The sequence below is a fragment of the Strix uralensis genome, chromosome 1, assembly GCF_047716275.1.
Source record: "Strix uralensis isolate ZFMK-TIS-50842 chromosome 1, bStrUra1, whole genome shotgun sequence".
Classification (NCBI taxonomy): domain Eukaryota; kingdom Metazoa; phylum Chordata; class Aves; order Strigiformes; family Strigidae; genus Strix; species Strix uralensis.
Window position 1 is genome coordinate 16,866,095 of NC_133972.1, and position 20,988 is coordinate 16,887,082.

The 20,988-nt window shown below is 46.0% G+C and overlaps 1 protein-coding gene across 5 annotated transcripts in view; it reads right to left on the minus strand.

The window, feature by feature from the left end:
* Window positions 1–13,003, minus strand: part of SMARCD3 (SWI/SNF related BAF chromatin remodeling complex subunit D3) — a 111,610-nt gene extending 98,607 nt beyond the window's left edge. The window contains exons 1-3 of one of the 5 annotated variants that reach the window (XM_074894477.1): window positions 12,750–13,003; window positions 11,764–11,903; window positions 9,990–10,183 (exon numbers count right to left, since the gene is read on the minus strand). The gene's annotated coding sequence lies outside the window, so the exon portion shown is untranslated. Of the gene's footprint in view, window positions 1–9,989; window positions 10,184–11,437; window positions 12,637–12,749 lie in introns of those variants that run through there. The other 4 variants (XM_074894308.1, XM_074894153.1, XM_074894392.1 and 1 more) reach the window with 4 other exon arrangements.
* Window positions 13,004–20,988: the final 7,985 nt, after the last annotated feature.

Consider the following 20,988-nt stretch of genomic DNA (forward strand, 5'->3'; position numbering starts at 1 on the left):
CAGAGGGCTAATACATGGAAGAAACAACAAAGTCAAAGATGGGGAAGGGAGTTGCAGCTCAACAATTTAACCTCTTTTTTTTTTTTTTTCCTTTAAAGTTGCTTAACAACAATGACTGGCATCTGGAATAAAAGAAGACTTTACCATTTACTATCCTCAGACTTTTAACAAAGACAGTGGAAAAATTCACATTTCTGACATCATCAGATCTCAGACCAAAGGTCCACTTAGCCAACAGTGAGTACCAGATGCTCAAAGAAAGAATATAAGAAATAAAATTAAGAAAAGCAAATCTTGTGATTTTTTTTTCACAACTGTATCATGTATTCTAATAAATATACTCCCGTACCTTGAAACTTTTCTTACTTTATGGGTAGAGCATCAGAGCCACAACACTATTATTGCCAAAAACAATACATATTCCCCTTTTATGACCTTCCTGTTTCTAACAGCCATGGTTTACGAACATCCTGAGCCTGGACTACCACGCTGAATAGCCAGCAATGGACTTGTCTAATACCTGTGTTTGAACCCCTCTATACTGTACACAGCTGAAACATTTTTAGTAGTAACTGCTACAATCTAATCTGGCATGAGCTGAAAAAAACCCAAACACCTTTTTTAAGCCTGTTGCCTGATAATTTCATCACATGTCCATATGTTCTATAAATAGTAACTTGCCTTTTCTCCATGATGACTGAAGATCTCTAGCACAGTTATCTTCAGCTATCATTTTTCTAAAGAATTCTCACATACCTCCTCTGATGGACATCTCTCCACCTCTCACTATTCTTATCACTTTTTCTAGAATTCTTCTAGTTCTACTAGTCACTGCATCTTAATGGATATAGAACGGCATTGACTCTTCAGGACATAGGTGAACCATGGATTTATACAATATTATAACAATAACTTCATTTTTGTTAATTCTTTTCCTGTAATATCTAACATCGAATTTTACATTTTAATCGCTACTGTTAAGCTCATACTTGCAAAGGACTATCTATAAAGGTGCTAAGATTTCTTTCCTGAGCCAAAAGAGATAATTTTGACAACAATGTGGCTACATTGATAGGCTTATTTTCTCTACACACTTTACATATGAATTCATTAACCTTAAATTTTTTCTGCCGTATTATCATACAGCTTTGAAACACTTTTCCCCAGTCTTAAGAGACAGGTTTAGGTTCTGCTGCACTGCATAATGTCACAGTATTGGCTAATTTTGTTGCTTCGTTATTTAACTCTTTAGAAATCATTCATCATACACTGAACACCAGAGGGGAACCAAACAGGCACTCCTTCCGTTACAGAAACAGAACATTTATTTGTCCTTCTGCACCCACCACCTCCAGCAGCTCCAGGGCCCAGGGATTCCACTAGTTCAGGTTAGTCCTCTCCAGAGCTATGCCTGTGGTTTCTTAATGGCTCGTCAATTAGCGAAAGGATACTTTTGGTCTTTGTCTCCATTATTCCTTGACTAGCTGGTTTGTGTCTCTGTTTTTCTTTGGCGCTTGCCCCATTTACTTATCATCCCCTTTGCACTGAAAACATCCTTGATTGCATAAACTTAATTAAGAAGAGGCGTGCTCTCACCTTCCACATACCCTGACATTTCCTCATGAAGTTCAACAAAGGAAGGGCAAAGTCCTGCACCTGGGGAGGAATAACCCCAGGCACCAGTATATGCTGGGGGCCACCCAGCTGGAAAGCAGCTTGGCAGAAAAGGACATAAAGGTCCTGGTGGAGACCAAACTGGACACGAGCCAGCAGTGTGCCCTTGCTGCAAAGAAGGCTCATGGAATCCTGGGCTGCATGAGGCAAAGCATTGCCAGCAGGTCAAGGGAAGTGATCCTTCCCCTCAACTCCACACCAGTGAGGCCACAGCTGGAGTGCTGTGTCCAGTGCCAGGCTTGTCCAGTACAAGAGAGACAGGAGAGAGAGTCCAATGAAGGGCCACGAAGATGACGAAGGGACTGGGTCATCTCTCCTGTGAGGAAAGGCCAAGAGCGCTAGGACTTCTTAGCCTGGAGAAGAGAAGGCTCGAAGGGGATCTTATTAATGTATATGAGTACCTGAAGGGAGAGTGCAAAGATGACGGTGCCCAGTGACAGGACGAGAGGCAATGGGCACCAACTGAAACACAGGAGGCTCCCTCAGCACATCAGCAAACACTGGTTTACAGTGAGGGTGACTGAGCACTAGAGTAGGCTGCCCAGACGGGTTGTGGAGTCTCCCACCTTGGAGATATTCAAAGGCTGTCTGGACATGGTCCTGGGCAACCAGGTCTGCTTGAGCAGGGAAGCTGGACAAGATGATCTCCAGAGGTCCCATTCAACTGCAACCATTCTGTGATTTCCTGCTTTTCCTTACTGTTTATGAGGAATTTTCCTTATTGACTCTATACTTCCCTTAGTAGCTTTGACATTCTTTAGAAACGTTGCGGAGAGCATTTTAGGGGTTGGAATGGGCCGCCCAGGGAGGTGGTGGAGTCCCCATCCCTGGAGATGTTTAAGAGTAAAGTTGACTTAGCGCTTAGAGATATGCTGTAGTTGGGAACTGTCAGTGTTAGGTCAATGGTTGGACTGGATGATCTTCAAGGTCTTTTCCAACCTAGACGATTCTGTGATCTCATATTTTCAAAAAACTGAAGTACAATACGCTGACAGGCCCACTCTTATTCACATGACCCGTCAAAGAATTCTAATCCTAATAAAATAGGGGCACAACAGAGAATGGAACAGGAACATAACAGACCTGGGGGGCACCTCTGCAGAAGACATGCTGACTCCTTACCTGCAAGGGCATGCTTAGACACCAATTCTTTGAACAGAAGACAGGACTCCACTAATTACACCTTCACATGCAATTTACATTGTTAAATATACTAATAGATGAGGATGGCTGCAGCACTTGACAGAAGCATTCACTCAGAAAATAAAATTTGAAGGAGTTATGAAGAACCTGACAGGAGATATTACAGTACGTGACATCAGTCAGTAGTTCTCTCTTGCTTTTACCATACTGCAGCCAGTGCTGATCATATCTCTAAAAAGTACACAGCAGAATTAATAAATATACAGATATGGAAAGACTAGGTACAAAATAATTCTCTTATGAAGAGGAACTGAAAAAGAGTGCTTGCTTATATTGAAGAGGAGGGGAGAGACATACAAAATAAAGACTAGCACTGAGACAAAACTAGGAGCACATTACCTTGTAACAGAGCAACTAGAGGACCCCCAACAAAAACAGTGGCCAAACTCAAAATCAACAAAAGCTTTTTCATGCAGAACAGTTAGCCTGGGGCACTAACTGGCATAGGACTTGCCAAGAGACATTGAAGATGTAGAAGGAGGTCAGCTAGGTAAGGAGCATCCAGTTTTCTCAGCCTTGCGTGCCACACAGCAAAATCTTTACATGCCAAATGGCCACAAGACACATACCACCACATATTTCAGAGGATGGCAGAGAGAAGTACCAGATAGTCCACAGAAAAGTTATGACAGCAGCTGTCTCACATGTTCCGTCACACTGCCTTGGGCCCTAGCTTGTCCATGCATACCACTGGATCCCAGGGAGACCTAGCGATGGCATTCTTGGCAGACCCCACTGGTTTGCTTCCTTCCGAAGAAAGATCTGGACTACCAAGCACAAAAATGGCACCAGAATTACTTACAAACCATATACAGATACCCTTGGACTAGACACTTTCATGCATACAAGAATATCCAGAGCTGTAACATTAAGTATTAAGAGAACAATAAGGAAGTGTGTAAAGAACAAAGCCCACAGAACAAAAGCCAGGGTCTAATGGGAACTAACAGGATCCTTCTGTGAGGGGCAGCTTATTGCCTAACATTAATCATGAGGGATTTGAAAGACCATTCTAGAGACATGACAGGGTATTATTAGGCTATTTTTTTTTCTGATTACAAATAAGCACTATGAAATATCAATAATGTCCCCAATTTACTGCCACAAATTAAACAGTAAATGTAGTTAAAAGTGAAGGTACCTTTACAGGGAGGGTTAGTAACTGGTCAGACAACATTCAGCATTCAGCATATGGAAATTAATACAAAGTCACCTCTAAGGAACTGAAGTGCAGGACAGAACTGTTGGATCAAGACACCTTATTAAGATGGACCCATTCAAAATGTGTTTTTAAAGGAAATGAATAATCTAAGAACAAAGAGTGAAAAACATCCCCCTAAAGCAGATCGTGTCTTGAGAAGTGGAAAATCTGAAAAGGAAGTAGGGACCACAGTAGGAAAACAACTCAGACTGAATTACCTGTGCCACACCGTGGCAAAGAGAGCCAAAGGAACCCTTGGATTTATGAAGAGGATAGTAGGATGATTTTCTCTATATACTTCAATCACTGCAGAAGTCCATGTTGGAACACTGAATAAAGTAGTGCCAAGTACAATCCAGAAGTCTGAAAAATGTGGTCCATGAAAGATTTAAATAATGCAACATTTAATAAACTAAACATAAAGTTGACAGATGAACATGATGATGATATTTAAGTACATTCAATATAAGTACAAACATTCACAAAATGCCAAGTGATAAAAAGCTTTTAAATTAAATAGAGAAAAAGACAGAACAAGAGCTAATGGACAAAAGCTGACATGAGAAAACTATGCCACAAATCATTACCAGCACATGTCAGTCAGGAGCATGGCGGGGCAGGGAATCACACTCCTAGCAGTTACAATGACATTCTCTCCTCCATAAGCACAGCTGACACTGTTATAACCTTCACCCCTGGCTTTCAGGATAGTCTAGCCATCAAACAAAATATTTACAGAATCAAAGGAGAAAGGCTAGCATGGTCATTAGAAGATCAAATCCTTCCTTGCCCCAAGTCAGTATTGACCTGCCAAAACCGTTCTTAACAGATACTTGTCTAAGTTCTTAAGCCCTCCACTAATAGAGGCTGTACAGACAGTACATTCCATTTTTAATTTACGATAGCTAACCAAACTGCAGGTTGTCATTCTGGAAGGTATAAGGCTCACAGTAAGGACAAATGGAAGTCCATTAGTGCTCAGTAAAATACAGGTGTCAGGTGACCCAGAAGTCTATTTTAGCCATAAGATCCATTAATCTGTAAACAGCCATGATCATGCAGATCAACACCTTGCTTCATGACTGGTGTTGATGCCAGGGCTTTGGCTTCTACGATCACAGGATGTTCTTTGATGAATACAGATTACTGGGAAGAGAAAGGATTCACCATCAGCCCATTCCCTCAGGACCCTGGCATGCATTTCATCAGGTCACATGGACTTGTGTATGTTTAGGTTCCTCAGATGGTCTAGAACCTGATCTTCTACGATAGGTAGGACTTCTTTCCCCCAGTCCCTGCCTTGAGATTCAGGGACTTGAGACATTTGGGAAGAGCAACTGCCAGTGAAAACTGAGCAGGGAAAAAGTTGTTGAGTACTTCAGCCTTCTCCGTGTCAGCTGTCACCAGACTCCCTGTCTCATTTATTGGAGGGTACAATTTCTTTTGTCTTCCTTGCCTGACTAGCGTACCTGTAGAAGCCCTTCTTTTTATTCTTCACACACCTGGCCAAATTCAGCTCCAGTTGTGCCTTAACTTTCCTGATCCCATCCCTATACTCCTGGGCAGTATCCCTATATTCTTTCCAGGATGAATCTTCCTGCTTCCACTGCCTATACATTTCCCTCTTGTGTTTCAGTTTGACAAGGAGGTCCTTACTCAGCCATGCTGGTTTCCCACGTTCTTCACCTGATTTTTTGAGCATGGCAATCAATAGTTCTTGTGCTCTAAGAAAAATGTCTTTAAATAGCTGTCAGCTCAATGTTCAAATGGAGATAGTATCAAGCGGTGTCCCTCAGGGGTCCATACTGGGACTGGGACTGTTCAGTATCTTTATTAATGACAGAGATGGTGGGATTGGGCGCACCCTCAGCATGTTTGCAGGTGACACCAAGCCAAGTGCTGCAGCTGATAGGCTGGAGGGAAGGGATGTGCCATCCAGAGGGACCCTGACAGGCTGGAGGAGTGGGCCCATGTGAACCACATGAAGTTCAACAAGGCCAAGTGCAAGGTCCTGCACGTGGGTCAGGGGCAATCCCCAGTGCCAGCAGAGACTGGGGGATGGACTGACTGAGAGCAGCTCTGCGGAGAAGGACTCGGGGATATTGGCAGATGAAAAATTAGACGTGAGCTGGCAATGTGTTCTTGCAGCCCAGAAAGTCAACCGTATCTTTGGCTGCATCAAGAGAAGTGTGGCCAACAGGTTGAGGGAGGGTATTCTTCCTCTCTACTCTGTTCTCATCAGACCTCACCTGGATCCAGCTCTGTGGGTCCAGAGGAGGCCATGAAAATTACCAGAAGGCTGGAACACCTCTCCTAAGAAGAAAAGATGAGAGTTGGGGTTGTTCAGCCTGGAGAAGAGAAGGCTCCAGGGAGACCTTATTGCAGCATTTCAGTACTTACAGGGGGCTTGGTAAGAAAGATGGAGTTAGAATTTTTACCAAGGCCCATAGTGATAGGTCAAGAGGCAACAGTTTTAAACTGAACGAGGGTAGGTTTAGATGGGACATAAATAAGACATTTTTTACTATGAGAGTGGTGAGACACTGGAACAAGACTAGATGATCTTTGAAGGTCCCTTCCAACCCAAGCCATTCTATCATTCTATGAACCACACACTGAATGAGCTTTGCACTTTGTCCTGCAACTACTCTTATTGATCACTGTCCACATGGAGTCTGATCAGCATATCAGCCAGCTCAGTTACTATGTAGTTATCCCTATGATCTCAAAGAAGAAAAAACAGGGATAAAAAACCTTAAGTAACCTTGCAGTATGTCCTTTCTCTACTATGGAAATGGTAAGCTTTAAAAAGTTATCCACAGGTAACATTTAAAAATCATTCCTCACTGCCCTAACAGCTGCAAACACAGCTCTTGCTCTCCATCTAGACATCACCTTTTAACTGTAAATCCTGCAGTTGCCATGAATCATACATATTTTGCCAGGGGAAAATGATTAGTTTAAATCTTTAAAAATAATGAGTATATAAATTTTGAATATTATGCCTTGTTAGGCCAAATGAAGTCCGACTCCTTTCACATCATCAAAAGCACATTTGCAAATCAAAGGCCACATGCTTATCAAAAGTTAAGTTTATACGATTTCCCACTTCAGTGCAATAGCTGTGCCTATAAATTTAAAAATATATGATTGGTAAATTGTATTTTCTTCTCTGCAGTTTAGGATCTTGAAAGGAGCTGAACCGCCTTTAAACAAATTATTTTTAAAATTCATTCACAGGCAGAGAATGCGTGCCAAATTTCAGGGTAAAAAGTAAAAGATACAATGTTAATTAGACTCTGAAACTGACATTCCTGGAGCAGGCAAATTCTTCAGTCTAGCTAACGGCTTCCTTTAAGCCATGGTGGTTCAAGGAGAAGTGCTTCTATCCCTAACTTTGGACAACTACCGTAGACAAACACAGGCATCATCCTTATGATAAGAGCTCAAAATAGTAAAGGCTATTGGACTATCAAAGGCCATAAAGGAAACGACAGGAAATGTGTCTTTCAAACACTAGAACCAATGAACACAGAGTTTTTAAAAAAGTAGAAGGAAGATCAAAACAGCTTTCCATAAAAATCATGGGACCGTTGTCCAGCATTGAGGTGCCAGTGCTATCAGTATATCCAGGTATAAGAATGACCATATCCCTTTTACTTTCATGTTCATTCAGTGAATATCAGAAACATTTGACAAAGGCATCTCACGCTGTCAGGTCACAAAAATCAGACATACCTCACTTGATGACCTCTGAGTAACATTCCCCGAACAAGACCCACTAGCCACTGTCTACATTATGAAAGCATTATGGAGAAGACAGCAGAAACTCTGAGAGCTAGAAGAAAAAGCATGCAGGTTGTAGTTATTTGCTTGTTTCTGTGCACTTAGGACACTTCCATATAAATGAAAAACCTGGATAACTCCTGTGGTATAATACCAGAACTCTTAATCCGTTACATTTTAAATTAAGAACCGTTCAATTCCTCCAACTGCACCTTTCCAGAAGAACTAAATTCCTGGAATGCTATTCAGCTTAAGGGAAGACCAGCAAATTCCAGGTGTTAGCCCAAGCACTCTCTTTGTAAACCACTGTGGCGATACTGCACTGGAAGAGGAGTGAGCTCCAAGTGATGAAGAGTACTGAAGGTTAAAGTTAACATCAATGGGTTTTTAACAGGTTAGTCAGCACAGAGAACATGGCATGTGATAGTTACCAGAACAGAAGGACATGGAGTGGGGTGTCAGAACTGAAAAGGAAATAAACTTTCCTAGATGTCAACCAGAAAAAGCCTTTTGCCACATTTGCTGCCTGGCATTCAGTGGTCATCTTGAATCCAACACCATCCATAAGTGCAAACACAAGTCAAAAAAATCACAAAAGCGTTTCCTGCTTAGCAGGTTATTATTATTTTTCTCATTTGCTTCCAATTTCTTTTGCCAAGCATCTGCAGTCACCCCCTTTTTGTCTGGTCTCTCCCTCTACCAAACAGCTCTCGTCCATACTTCAGTCTTCTATCATTTGGAACCTGATGAGAACTACCAAACTGCCTTTCTAAAAGACATACCCTTACTCAGCAACAGCTGTGAGCTGGATACAGGCCAAAGTGATATAGGACCACTGTAGTCCTCCCTGCACTCAGAATCCAAGAGAACATTCAACTGAACAGAAAAGGACAGAACAGTGACAGAAAACATAATCACAGAAAAGTCAATCACTGGAACAGCTCCTTCCAATATAGATAAGGATTTTGGGAGATTTTCTAACATTGTTTACTCCAAACTGCTGATTCCATCATTAGATGACTGCAAAAACTTAAAAGGTATGTGTAAGAAAAAAAAATGATTCAGCATTTGCTTCATTTTCCTATTCCCTTCCCACATATCCATTACTAGTCAGAGACAGGATACTTTGGTCTGACTCAGCACAACACAGTTCTTAAATTCATGTAAGTTATGATAGGCAGACTAGTACTGGTATCTCTCTGCAACAGACTTTCCCTAGCTCAGCCAGAATCGAAAAGCCAGAGGTAGCAGGCACTGGGCAAAGTTCATAACTGTGCTGCAGCAGGCTAAGCAACATGGTTGTTAAAGGGCCAAATCAGATGACAATAACAAGGCTGTGCATCTTAAAATAATAATAAAAAAAAAATTATAACTTAGCCTATTTATTTCCAATGCAAAACAGAATTCATTTTTCTATCAGACAACTTACCAGTGCAGTGACCTGTGCAGGCTATAAAAGGTGAAAAGGCATGATTCAGTCGTGGGAAAAACAAAGTCCCTCACAGGCCTACTGTGTTACTGACTGGGAAAAAAAATAGAGGATGTAGGTGGATACTCACCAGTGGAAGCAACAAGAAGAATGGAACTAATGGTAAAAAATAAAGACCTGAATGGCAGGTTTGAGTACCTTATCATGGAGATGACCAACAAATACCCAACAACAGCAGGTACTGGAGAAGTCTACCAGCTGGGAAGAGCTAACCATGCCAACTTAAACCTGCTGTGAGAAGCCTAGTAACCCTACAAATCAATAAGCCTCTGACAAGGTCTAATCACGTTTACTTGTAGAGAATGAAGTAATGAATTACCACGAAGAATACCTGCTACTACTACTCCTCTTCATTCTTTCCTCTATTAGGCCTGCGCTTAGCAACTGCATTCTCCAACGTTATTCGCTCTGAGCCAGTCTGCTCTGCCGGATCAGCACCCTCCCTGCCAGCACTAGCAGAAACTATCACAGAAGTAGTTGGCTAGTAAAAGGAGCAACAAGCAGGCAGTTCAGAATTTATTTCACAAAATAACATTTCCCATATGTCCAAAGGCAAACACTTCCCAGTCCCAATACAAAGCACAGACACAGTCTTCCCATCTAGAACAGATCATTTTTCAAAGGGCTAAAACCTACCTGTACCCGACTAGGTAGCTGATGAACACCCGGAGTCACATGTGTACAGACCAAGAGGAAGCAGGAAACTTATCCAACAGGAAGGGGCAGGAGACCAGATATTATGTCATGATGAATTAGCAGCAGATATTCTCATTGAGCTGAAGCAGGAACAGCTCTAAGACAGCAGATCGAGGATGCATTTGGATCCAACTCTGAAAAGAGAAAGTACATACCAAGTGTGAGGGAAGTAATACAGAGTATAAATAAAATTTCCTAGAAGAGCACCAACCCATGTGACACTTCATAAGCAGCAAAATTGGAAAAAAAGAAAAGGGAAAAAGCAAGAAAGATGCAACTGGCAGAGTGATTAGGGACTTCTCTGCAGACAACTGCACATAGATGCATGTCTATGTTGCCAAGACACTAGGCCATCCTTACAGGCTATTCAACTTAGAGACAGGAGCCAGCTTGTATTTGGGGAGTTTGGAAAAAACCTGAAGAAGGTACACCACCTGCCTATAACCTGTCAACATTTTAAGGTATGCTCTAATAAGAACCATAGGGTGGGTTAGGATTGGACAGCATCCCTGGATTTTGCCTGGCCTAACCAAGAAGCAAGGGTATCTTCTTACACAGATGTTCTCAGTTATGTTTATGCCATCAGACATCTCTGGTAACCCTTGGGAAAGCAGGCCAGTTCAGGAACTTTAGCCAAGCCAGCTTGCTTTCATTCTTAAAAAGTCAAACCCTTAAAGGCTATCAGAATACTCCAGCATTTCAGCAGGCACTCTTAGCTGTCCTGGTAGGATGGTGAGTGCTGCAGACTGGAAGAACTAATGATCCCACAGATTACGGTATAGTCAGGCAGCTTCAGTGCCTGCATATTCATGACAGGTCCCAGAGAAAATGAGCCAGGGTAAGAAGGATGAGGGAGCTGCTCCTTGGGAAGAGCTGAGCCAGCTGCACCTGTGTATACAAAGCACTGCTTCTTCTGACAGCTCTCTACTGTAGCTGATGAAGAAAAGAAGCATTACAGCAGAACAGATGTGAACACCAGCGCTCACAGCATTCACGGGTGTAAGCTCATACCTAGTCATGCAGTTAGAAGCAACTGCTCGAAGAATGGATAGGCAAGAAAGGGAAATACGAGCATCACAGCGCCAGCCTAAGCAGTGCTGGTCAGCACAAGAGCAAACAACCCCATCGGGGACAGTAACAAGGCTCTAGGTCCAGCAGGGTCAAAACAAGGGAAGGACAAAGGGCAGAAAGAAGATCAGGGTGAACTGTGCTACAACAGAGCTGAAGTCAAGGAAGGATGGAGTCCGGGAAAGCAGTGCTGAGGCAGAACACCACAATGGAAGCAGTGCAAGTGAGAAGGGCTGGGCCAGGAGAGTGCATGAGGTACAGAAAGGTACATCGCTGTGGAAAAAGAGGCAACCAAAGGCTGACAATGTTGGGAATCTCACCCTCACCCTGCCTTCGGGGGAAGGCCAGGCTGGGAGTTTCTTCCTCAGAGCCAGAGGGCAGGGGATTCTGCCACGGAAGATGGGCTGGTTTCTCACAGTGGCGTCCCCATGGCAAACAGTAGGTTGATTGCTCCTGAGGCAGCACCAAGGAAGTGGTTATTCTCAGAAGCTGCAGGACTCCCCTGGATGGGCGGTTGTATGAAGCCAGTCTCTCCAAGAAGGGCAGTGCTGGCAGCAACGGGCAAGGAGACTGCACAAACACACCCCAGATCATGCTAACTGGTTAATGGCCTTGCTTTCTCCTCAGTCCCCCACTTAATTTCTACCTCAGTCTTTCCCAGCAGCAACTTGCACACAGGGTCCCTCCAGAGGAACGGAGAACAGTTGAGGCCCCAGGGATCAGGAGGGAGGGAGGGAGCAGCGGTCTCCAGCAGCAAGCTCCTGGCGCCAAAGTGAGATGGTCTGCCTGTGTGGGAAGTCAAGAAGATCTTCTGGAAGGCCATGCAGAGCATTAGTCTTCTACAGATACAGACCGGTATGTCCCAAGAGAGCATCTGGGACTAGGTATCTCCCTCCGAAAACAGAGCAGAGGGGCAGCTCAGAGGCAGCAAGACTCTCTCAAAAGGTGCCGTCTCCCGTGTGAAGGTTGGCTGTTCCTGGGGCACTAGAGACAACTGTCAGTCGGGGGACAGCACTGGGGTGTCTCCAGGGACAGGGTGTCAAGAAGGAGACCCTCCTCTCCAGAGGCCCACGGCAGGGCTGCCGGTGTGATTCCGGACGAGTGCTGGTGTCTCCCCCGGGACGGTCAGTCCCTGCTGAGGGGAAAGAACCTCCCGAGGGGGCTCGCCGTCCACATTTGCGAGGGCTCAATGAGTACCGGGCTTCCCCTCTCCGCCTGCCTCTCCTGGGTCCCTGCGAGGCAGCAAAGCCACCGCAGCTCGGCCGAGGATGCGGGGGGGGACACGCTGGGACAACCGGCTGCCCCGAGTCCGAAGAACGGAGAGAGCGGCGGCGCCGGGCGCTCGTCGGGGTGTTCCAGGCCCCCCGGGCTCCGCGGGGGAACCGTGCGGCGGGAGGGGGCACCGCCGGGCCGGCATACCGGCGTCCCCGGGCTCTGCCAGCCTCCCGGGCTGCGGCGGGGGGGGGTCGGTGCCCGGCCCGGGGGTGCCCCGCAGCCAGAGCTCCCGCAGGCACCCGGGGCAGAGCCACCGGCGAGTGCTGCCGCGGGGTCGAGCCGGACGGAAGCCCGGAGCAAGGAGGGGGGTGTGGGGGGGGTGGGGGGGGGCGCGGCGGGACCCGGGGCAAGGCTCACCGTCCCGTCCATGCTCCTCCCCGCCGCGCCGCTCTCCCGCTCGCACCGGGGCCGCCGTCCCAGCGCCGGGCGCCTGCGCGGCGCTGCAGGGAGCGGCGCAGGGACCGTCTGCAAAGTGCGCGTCGCCCGCGCAGGAGCGGCGGGGCCGGGTTGTGCCGGGCCGGGCCGGGCTGCCCGCAGCACCCCGCTGCCGGGGGAGAGGGCCCCGGTGCGCCCCGACCTCCCGCCTCTTGGCGACGGCAGGACGGTGTAGCCGCGGCCCCTGCGCCCGCTTCCCGGCCCTGCGGGGGCGGCGCGGAGCGGAGCGGAGCTCCTCCCCTGGACGGGCGGGGGGGCGGGGGGGAAGCGCCCGTACCTTGCTGGGCCGCCCCGCCCCGGCCCCGCCGCTCGGCGCCGGCCACGGCAACCTCCGGGCAAGGCCGCGGAGCCGTTCCCGCCGCCACGGCCCCCAGCCAGCACCGAGCCCCGGCGCCACGGCGGCCATCGCTCGCCACAGCCCCTCACCCGCCACAGCCCCTCAGTTGCCGTCGCAGCCCCCTCACTCGCCAAAGCCCCCCCCCGCCGCGTTCCCGCCGCCGGAGCGCCCCTCACTCGCCGCCACAGCCCCCCCCCCCCGCTCCACTAACGCGCCGCCACAGCGCCACCGGCCCCGGCCCGGCTCTGCCCAGCCCTGGCACGGCTGAACAGGAGCCAGCAGTGTGCCCAGGTGGCCAAGAAGGCCAATGGCATCCTGGCTTGTATCAGCAATAGCGTGGCCAGCAGGGACAGGGAAGGGATCTTACCCCTGGACTCGGCACTGGTGAGGCCGCACCTCGATGACTGGGTTCAGTTTTGGGCCCCTCGCTACAAAAAGGACATTGAATGACTCGAGCGTGTCCAGAGAAGGGCAACGAAGCTGGTGCAGGGTCTGGAGCACAGGTCTGATGGGGAGCGGCTGAGGGAACTGGGGGGGTTTAGTCTGGAGAAGAGGAGGCTGAGGGGAGACCTCATCGCCCTCTACAGCTACCTGAAAGGAGGGTGCAGAGAGCTGGGGATGAGTCTCTTGAACCAAGGAACAAGCGATAGGACAAGAGGGAATGGCCTCAAGCTGCGCCAGGGCAGGGTCAGACTGGCTATTAGGAAGTATTTCTTTCCAGAAGGGGTTGTTGGGCGTTGGAATGGGCTGCCCAGGGCAGGGGTGGAGTCCCCATCCCTGGAGGGGTTTCAGAGTCGGGCTGACCCAGCGCTGAGGGATCTGGTGGAGTTGAGAATGGTCAGTGTGAGGTTAATGGTTGGAATGGATGATCTTCAAGGTCTTTTCCAACCGAGATCATTCTGTGATTCTGTCTGTCAGGTCGAGCTGCGGGTGCAGAGCCCATGCCCAGGCCGCCCTTGGGGTGTAGCGACCGCCCGCGGCCCTGGCCCACCTGGGCCTGTCCCACTCAGCTGCCCCTTGGACCCACCAGGCGGCCCCGGGGCAGAGGACAGGGAGAAGCTGGGGGTGGACTGAGCATTGTGGCCTGGTGGCAAGGGTGAGGGTGGCCCAGGCTGTGGCGGGGCAGTGCGGGGATGGGGATTCAGCAAGGCTTGGGGAGGATGGGAGCAACACTAACCCGCATATCCGTATCGGAGCGGAGGAAGAAAGCTTTGAAGCAGGTGTGATACTTCAAATTCAAAACTGGCTTGTGCCACAGGTTATTATCCTGTATTTGCATGCTTTTTTCTGCACACTCTTCTCTTCAGGAGCTAGGAACTCCTGGGAGGGTGGGGGTACCGGGTTCGGTGAGTCTGTTGTACTGCAATGGGAAAAGAAAAAGAAAATTATTTCGTGAAGATCCGGTGGAAGCTATTTACGATGTATACTGTCAAAGAATAAATTTGAAGCACTGAAGAGAGGCTGACTTAAGCTGAAGAAGCATTGCAAACCATGAGAGGGATGAGGAGGGGGGTTTGTATAGGATGAGCACTGAAAGTGAATAATTTTGCATGGTGCTCCAAGGAGCTGTGAGAAGGGTGAAAGGCAACAGCTCTGTTTAAAAGCAGTAGGCGATGAGCAGAAGCCAAGCAATTCTGTCAGCTCCAAGTGTTCAAAAAGGGCATAAATCTAAAAGCTGAAATAAAGTACTGTAAAGATTATGAGGTGGATTTATGTCTCACTGGGTATTTTTAAATGGGGGCTATATATTTATGTGCCTTCAGCTTTTTCAGTCTGCATTTTTCATGTGTGTCACATTTTCAAGCTTTTTGCTGCAGCTATTTGCACTAGAAAAACACTTTTGTAAATGAAAAATGAGCTTTTGTGCTACCTGTAATCCAGAAACTGCCACCTTTGAGCATCCTGGAAGAAATGGTTTAGGGTGCCTGTTGAGAAGATAATGTAAGTGCTAGGTGCATCAAGGAAAGAATCTGAAAGAGAGGGTGACTGTCTTGGCTAAGGTAAATGACTCATGAGGGGCAAGCCCTGAGATAGCTTGCAAGAAAGCACCTTGTATAGCGATTCAGGCTAGGGCTCCTGACAGGAGAGCGAGCTAGCAGCCTGCACAGGTTTTGCAGTACTGTAAAGTATGTTTCATGATGGGTGTGTGACAAGGTAATGTGTAAAGCCAAATAGAAGAGAGCAAGTTCCTCAGAAAAGAAGTCTTTGTGCTGAAGTTAAGAATGGAGGAAGCTGCTGAGCAAGAATACCTTGCCTTGCTGGGGAAATGTGCACCTGTTGATGAGATTGTATCATCTGGGCCCCTCACTACAAAAAGGACAGTGAATGACTCGAGCGTGTCCAGAGAAGGGCAACAAAGCTGGTGAAGGACCTGGAGCACAGGTCTGATGGGGAGCGGCTGAGGGAACTGGGGGGGTTTAGTCTGAAGAAGAGGAGGCTGAGGGGAGACCTCATTGCCCTCTACAACTCCCTGGAAGGAGGGTGCAGAGAGGGGGCTATGAGTCTCTTCAACCAAATAACAAGTGATAGGATAAGAGGGAATGGCCTCAAGTTGCGCCAGGGAAGGTTTAGACTGGCTATTAGGAAGCATTTCTTTCCAGAAGGGGTTGTTGGGCGTTGGAATGGGCTGCCCAGGGCAGGGGTGGAGTCCCCATCCCTGGAGGGGTTGAAGAGTCAGGTTGACCCAGCGCTGAGGGATCTGGTGGAGTTGAGAACAGTCAGTGTGAGGTTCATGGTTGGACTGGAGGATCTTCAAGGTCTTTTCCAACCTAGATCATTCTGTGATTCTGTGCTCTGTATCTAGTCGTCTGATCTGACCAAGAGCAACTCCAAACCATCTCTATGGAACAGCCTAGACCCTCTGCAGGTGGTTGGCTTGCACTTGCCAGAGTGGCAGCAATTGGCTCTGAACCACTTTGGAATGAGAAAATTCCACATCCTGCCAGCTGTGACTGAGATAAGTGCAGTCATCCCAGGGACTACACAGACACCACTGAACTGCTTAGTGCTGCTGAGGGAGGGGAGGTGGAAACCACCCCATGCGGGCTGCCCACATGAGATGGGCTGCACATCCCCCTCGCATGGGAGAGTCACATCATTTATATTCCAGTCTTGGAGAAGATGGATGGACACCGTGATCAGGTAAAATACCTGAGTTCACAACATCTGTATTTTCAGTTTTTTAAAAAAAAAGTATATCTTCTAGTTAGGCATAGAGTGTCAGCTCCTTCATAGGTGAGAAGATGGTGAGTCTATTTTCACCTGTTTCTTGAAGTCAAAAATGCAATTGGGACAAACGCTTCCTGTGTCTGTAACATATACTGTACATTTTTCTCTGGGATCAGCAAGAAAGTGAAGTACACACAAAAGTACACACACCTGGAGCATGACAGGGTAAGCACAGTTGGAGGCACAGCAGACACCTGATAAGGGTATTCATTTTCTCAGTTTTACAAGCCCAGAGATGACAATCATGGCAATTTGTCTTCCTGGACAATCCATGACCCCATTGTAGTCCATGAATTCTGCATCATGATCCTCAAACAGTTTATCATTTCTGGCTGAATTAAAGTGAGTATTTGAAACAGATCTAGTCCCTTTTTGCAGTTAATGACACAAAAATGGTGGTACAGAGTCAAATCATAAGTACACCTGACTCATTTACCCCATTCCTGACAGGGGCCAACACTGAATGCCTGGAAAAGATCATAAAAATAGGGTAGACATACAGTGATACCTCCCCAAATGCTCTCCTAGCTCATAGTGATTTGTGATTCAGAGACCTACTGTGACAGAGGTGTTGGCTTTGTGTTTAACAGCCTTTGATGGATTTCTCTTTTGCAACTTTTATCCACTATATATTCAGAGTCATGAAATTTAAAGCCATGAAGGACCATTAATTGTGCCCACTTACATATGACAAGTAATTTCACATAGGCCTCCAATGATCTCTGTCACACAAACAGAGAAGCTGCCACTCTGTAATTTCATTAGCCAGTCACTTTCATCACTAAAAGCATATGCCAATTTTCAGCTGGAATTATCTGTGGCGGTTTAAAGCTGTTAGTTTTGGTGTTATTGTTGTTGTGTCTTACCCCTAGATAACTAAAAACCTCTTTAGTATCCAGGATTTTTACTCAGTAAATGTACTTATACACTCTAATCAGACCACCTCACAACCTTCTAAGTAATTAGAGTTCATAGAATCATAGAAGCACAGAATGGTTTCGGTTGGAAGGCACCTTTAAAGGCCATCTAGTCCAACCCCCCTGCAGTGAGCAGGGACATCTTCAACTAGATCAGGTTGCTCAGAGCCCCATCCAACCCGACCTTGAATGTTTCCAGGGATGGGGCATCTATCACCACTCTGGGCAACCTGTGCCAGTGTTTCACTACCCTGACTGTAAAAAAATCTCTTCCTTAAATCTAGCCTGAATCTGCTTTTACTTTGAAACCAGTTTAAATCCATTACCCCTTGTCTTATCACTACAGGAGTTCTGCACTTCTCATTGTAAAATATTTCTTCCAATCTTCAGATAAATTTTGTGAACTTCTTGTACATTTTTTTTTTCCTCTCTGTTCCCTTAAAAAAAAAAAGGGCTATGCCACCAGGGGCCTTATTGCTGTCTCTCACATCAACAGTATCTGTTTCCCCCAGATTGTCTACGTGTATAGATTTGTTATATCATGTCTTCCACTGTAAACTTTACAGGGCTGGGATAGCTCCGTATTTTAGTGTCTAAAATAGTGGGTCCTAGTCAAATTAAGCTGCTTGTGCATTAATACAGTCAATTTATTTCCAAATTTCTTTCCAGACTTACCTTTTTTTTTTTTTTTTTTTTGATACAGTCCTCTCTGGAGGAGTGACACGCCTTCCTTTTCCCCAAGCACATAAATTTGCACTTGACTGCTTTAAGACAAAATCTATTTGAATAACCTTACTTTGCCACACACACTTCTCTATTGTTACCCTATCTTTATGACTTTTTTTTTCAGTACTAATTTTTTACATCACCTGGAGATTTTATCAGTAGAGATCTTACATTTGCTTCCAAATCATCAATTAAGTCTCAAACAACACTGGCTGAAGAACTGTCCTCCTAGGACCTAAGCAGAAGTGCCCAAATCCAACAGTTGGCTCTTATCTGATATGCCAATCAGTTCTTAACTCAGATGATTTGTTTGCTGCTGTATAACTTTCTGTTTAATAGTTAAAGCATTGCATTAAAACAAATGGATTGTCAGGTCTGTAATGGCTGCCTGATCATCTTTAACTCAACATGTAACTCCAAAGGCTTAAATCATTTGCCAAGTCTTACTTGCTGTACAACAGCCTTGTCTAGTACTAGTTATACAGTAATGCCAACTACACCAAATTTCTTATCAGTTAGCATTTCTGGTTTCAATTGCTTAAGGTCTGATGTTAGGTATCTGTAAGGAGCAATTAACATTTTTCTTGTTTGGTGTAACACTGGATCAATTTGTTCAACATTTAATTTGATTTCCTTCTTTCCTCTTTACCGTATTTGCCTTATTGCATTTTTAGTTTGCTATCCCCAGGCTATTCCAGCTAGAGTGTAACTGTGAAAGTTAACCTGTCTGCCTGTAAGATGCAAGTTGTTCCTTTCATATAGCCTAATCTCACTTGGAATGCAGAGTTTTGATCAGTAAACCAGAATCTTCAGCTTATGGACTCAGCAGTTTGCTGGCAGTGTTTCCTGCCTTTCCTTTCCATAAGAGCTGCATTTAAAAAAAAAAAAAATCAACTTCCAGCTTCCCTCAGTTTTCTCCCAAGGTACTAGATGCTCTTAAGAGTTTCAAGTTCTGTGTAGTATTGTAGTATTCTATGTGTATCCTGACAGTCAACTTACTGCATCTTTTTTAATGTTTATTCTTTCAGCTTGGTTGGATGACACCTGTTTTACCCCCATGCATGCTATGAGAACGCTTGCTTTGCTTACACAGTTTTCTACAGCATCCAATGCCCATTGCCAGTCCTTCCAAACGTGTGATCTAGAACAATGATTCAGGGAATTCTCCTCGGACATTACACCATATCGAAACTCGCGCTCACAAGCTATGCATCCTCTCTGGCACCATGAGGTTGTATTTCATGCATCAGAATCTCTTTTGTGCTCCAGAAGACAAACACACCACCACCAAGGCAAGCAGCAGCAGGGGTTCTTACACTGTCCATCTTCACTGTTGTAGCGATCCTGACTGGGAGACAGTCGCTGTACGTCAAGGGGTCGATGACCCACGTAACAGTTAAACCTAGCGTGCACAGGCCTGCGCTACACCGTGCCACTCTCACAGGGTGACATTCAGGCCCGTGTTTGCTGCACAAAGCCCTGACCGCAGGACTCCGTCAGCATCTCGTAACAGAAGGACCCATAGGCAGTTCTCAGTCCGTACCGGTGATTATGCCACCTGCGTGGCCTTGCCTTTGTCTAAAAGTGAGGCAAGAAATTCTCGTGCAAACGTCCTTTCTGCCTGACAGTAGAAATGATGAATAGAGTTGTTTGTAATCTTATACTAGCTCTAATGGCCAAAATGGGAGAACCTACAGATGCGTGGCATGCTGCGTGTGGATCAGAGGCCCATTCAATACTATACCACTTGGGGTTCCTTGCATCATTGATGTAAGTGGATGGATCTATTCTATTCTCTTTCTATAGTGTTAGCTCTAATATATCATATTTTAAATGATACCTTACACAGTTCTGAGTGCTTTTCCTGGGATCATAACGGATCAGCACCTCCTCATGCGAAACAACTACTCATAACAAGAAGGTTTCCCAGTTAGCTTCTCTTGTTCTCACTCTTGTTTGTTAGCGACAAACACGCATCCCAGTAAGACATTCAACAGAAATCTGACTTCTTCCCATGTAACTGTAGTTAACACACCTCTATTTTTTAAATAAACACGTCTGCAATTTCTACCCAATTTGAAGCAATGTTGCAGACTTCAAGTACTTATTCTGAAGCTTTTCTAATCTTTCAGCATCTCTTGATGCTGACACAAGACCTCCACCTCATACTCCTCACGAGTATAAGCAAATACAATCTCTTTTCTTAAACGGTGCTTATGCAGCTGTGAATGGAGTTATACTCATGGGCTCATCACACTGAAAGTCACATGTTCACATCAGGGCTGTGGCCTTTGATTTCTAGGACAGACTGGAAAGAAGCTGGAAAGCTGAAAGCCCCAGTACAAAACAGACGTGGACATACAGGAGCGAGGCCAGCGAAGGGCTGTGAGGATGGTTAACTGAAGTGTCTGTCCCAACAGGTGAGGTTGTGAGAGCTCGGATTGTTTAGCCTGGAGAACAGGCTCAGCGTGACTCTTACCCACACGTGTAAGTCGTTCATGGGAGACTATAAGGAAGACAGAAACTGATTCTTCCCAGTGGTGTCCAGTGACATGACAAGAGGCAATGGGCACAAACTGAAATGCAAGAAATTCCATTTAAACATGAAAAGGAACTTTTTAGCTGTAGAAGTTATTACACACTGGAACAGATTGCCAGGAGAGATTGTGGAGTCTCCATCCCTGGAGATGCTTAAAATGCAACTGAATACAGTTCTGAGCAACTGATCTAGCTGGCCCTTTGTGCAGGGGTGCGGTTGAACTAAAGAACTCCAGAGGTCCCTTCTCTGTGATACAGAACAGGGAAATCTAAAACATGAGCTGTTTGCTTAATTTCTAGATAAATGATTTTGCAGCTGTCTTGTGTATAAGATCATCTTATATCTGAATCATTCTGTAGAACAGGCCTGTCCTCATTTTCTCCCACCTGGTTGACCTTTATCTGCAAACTTTTA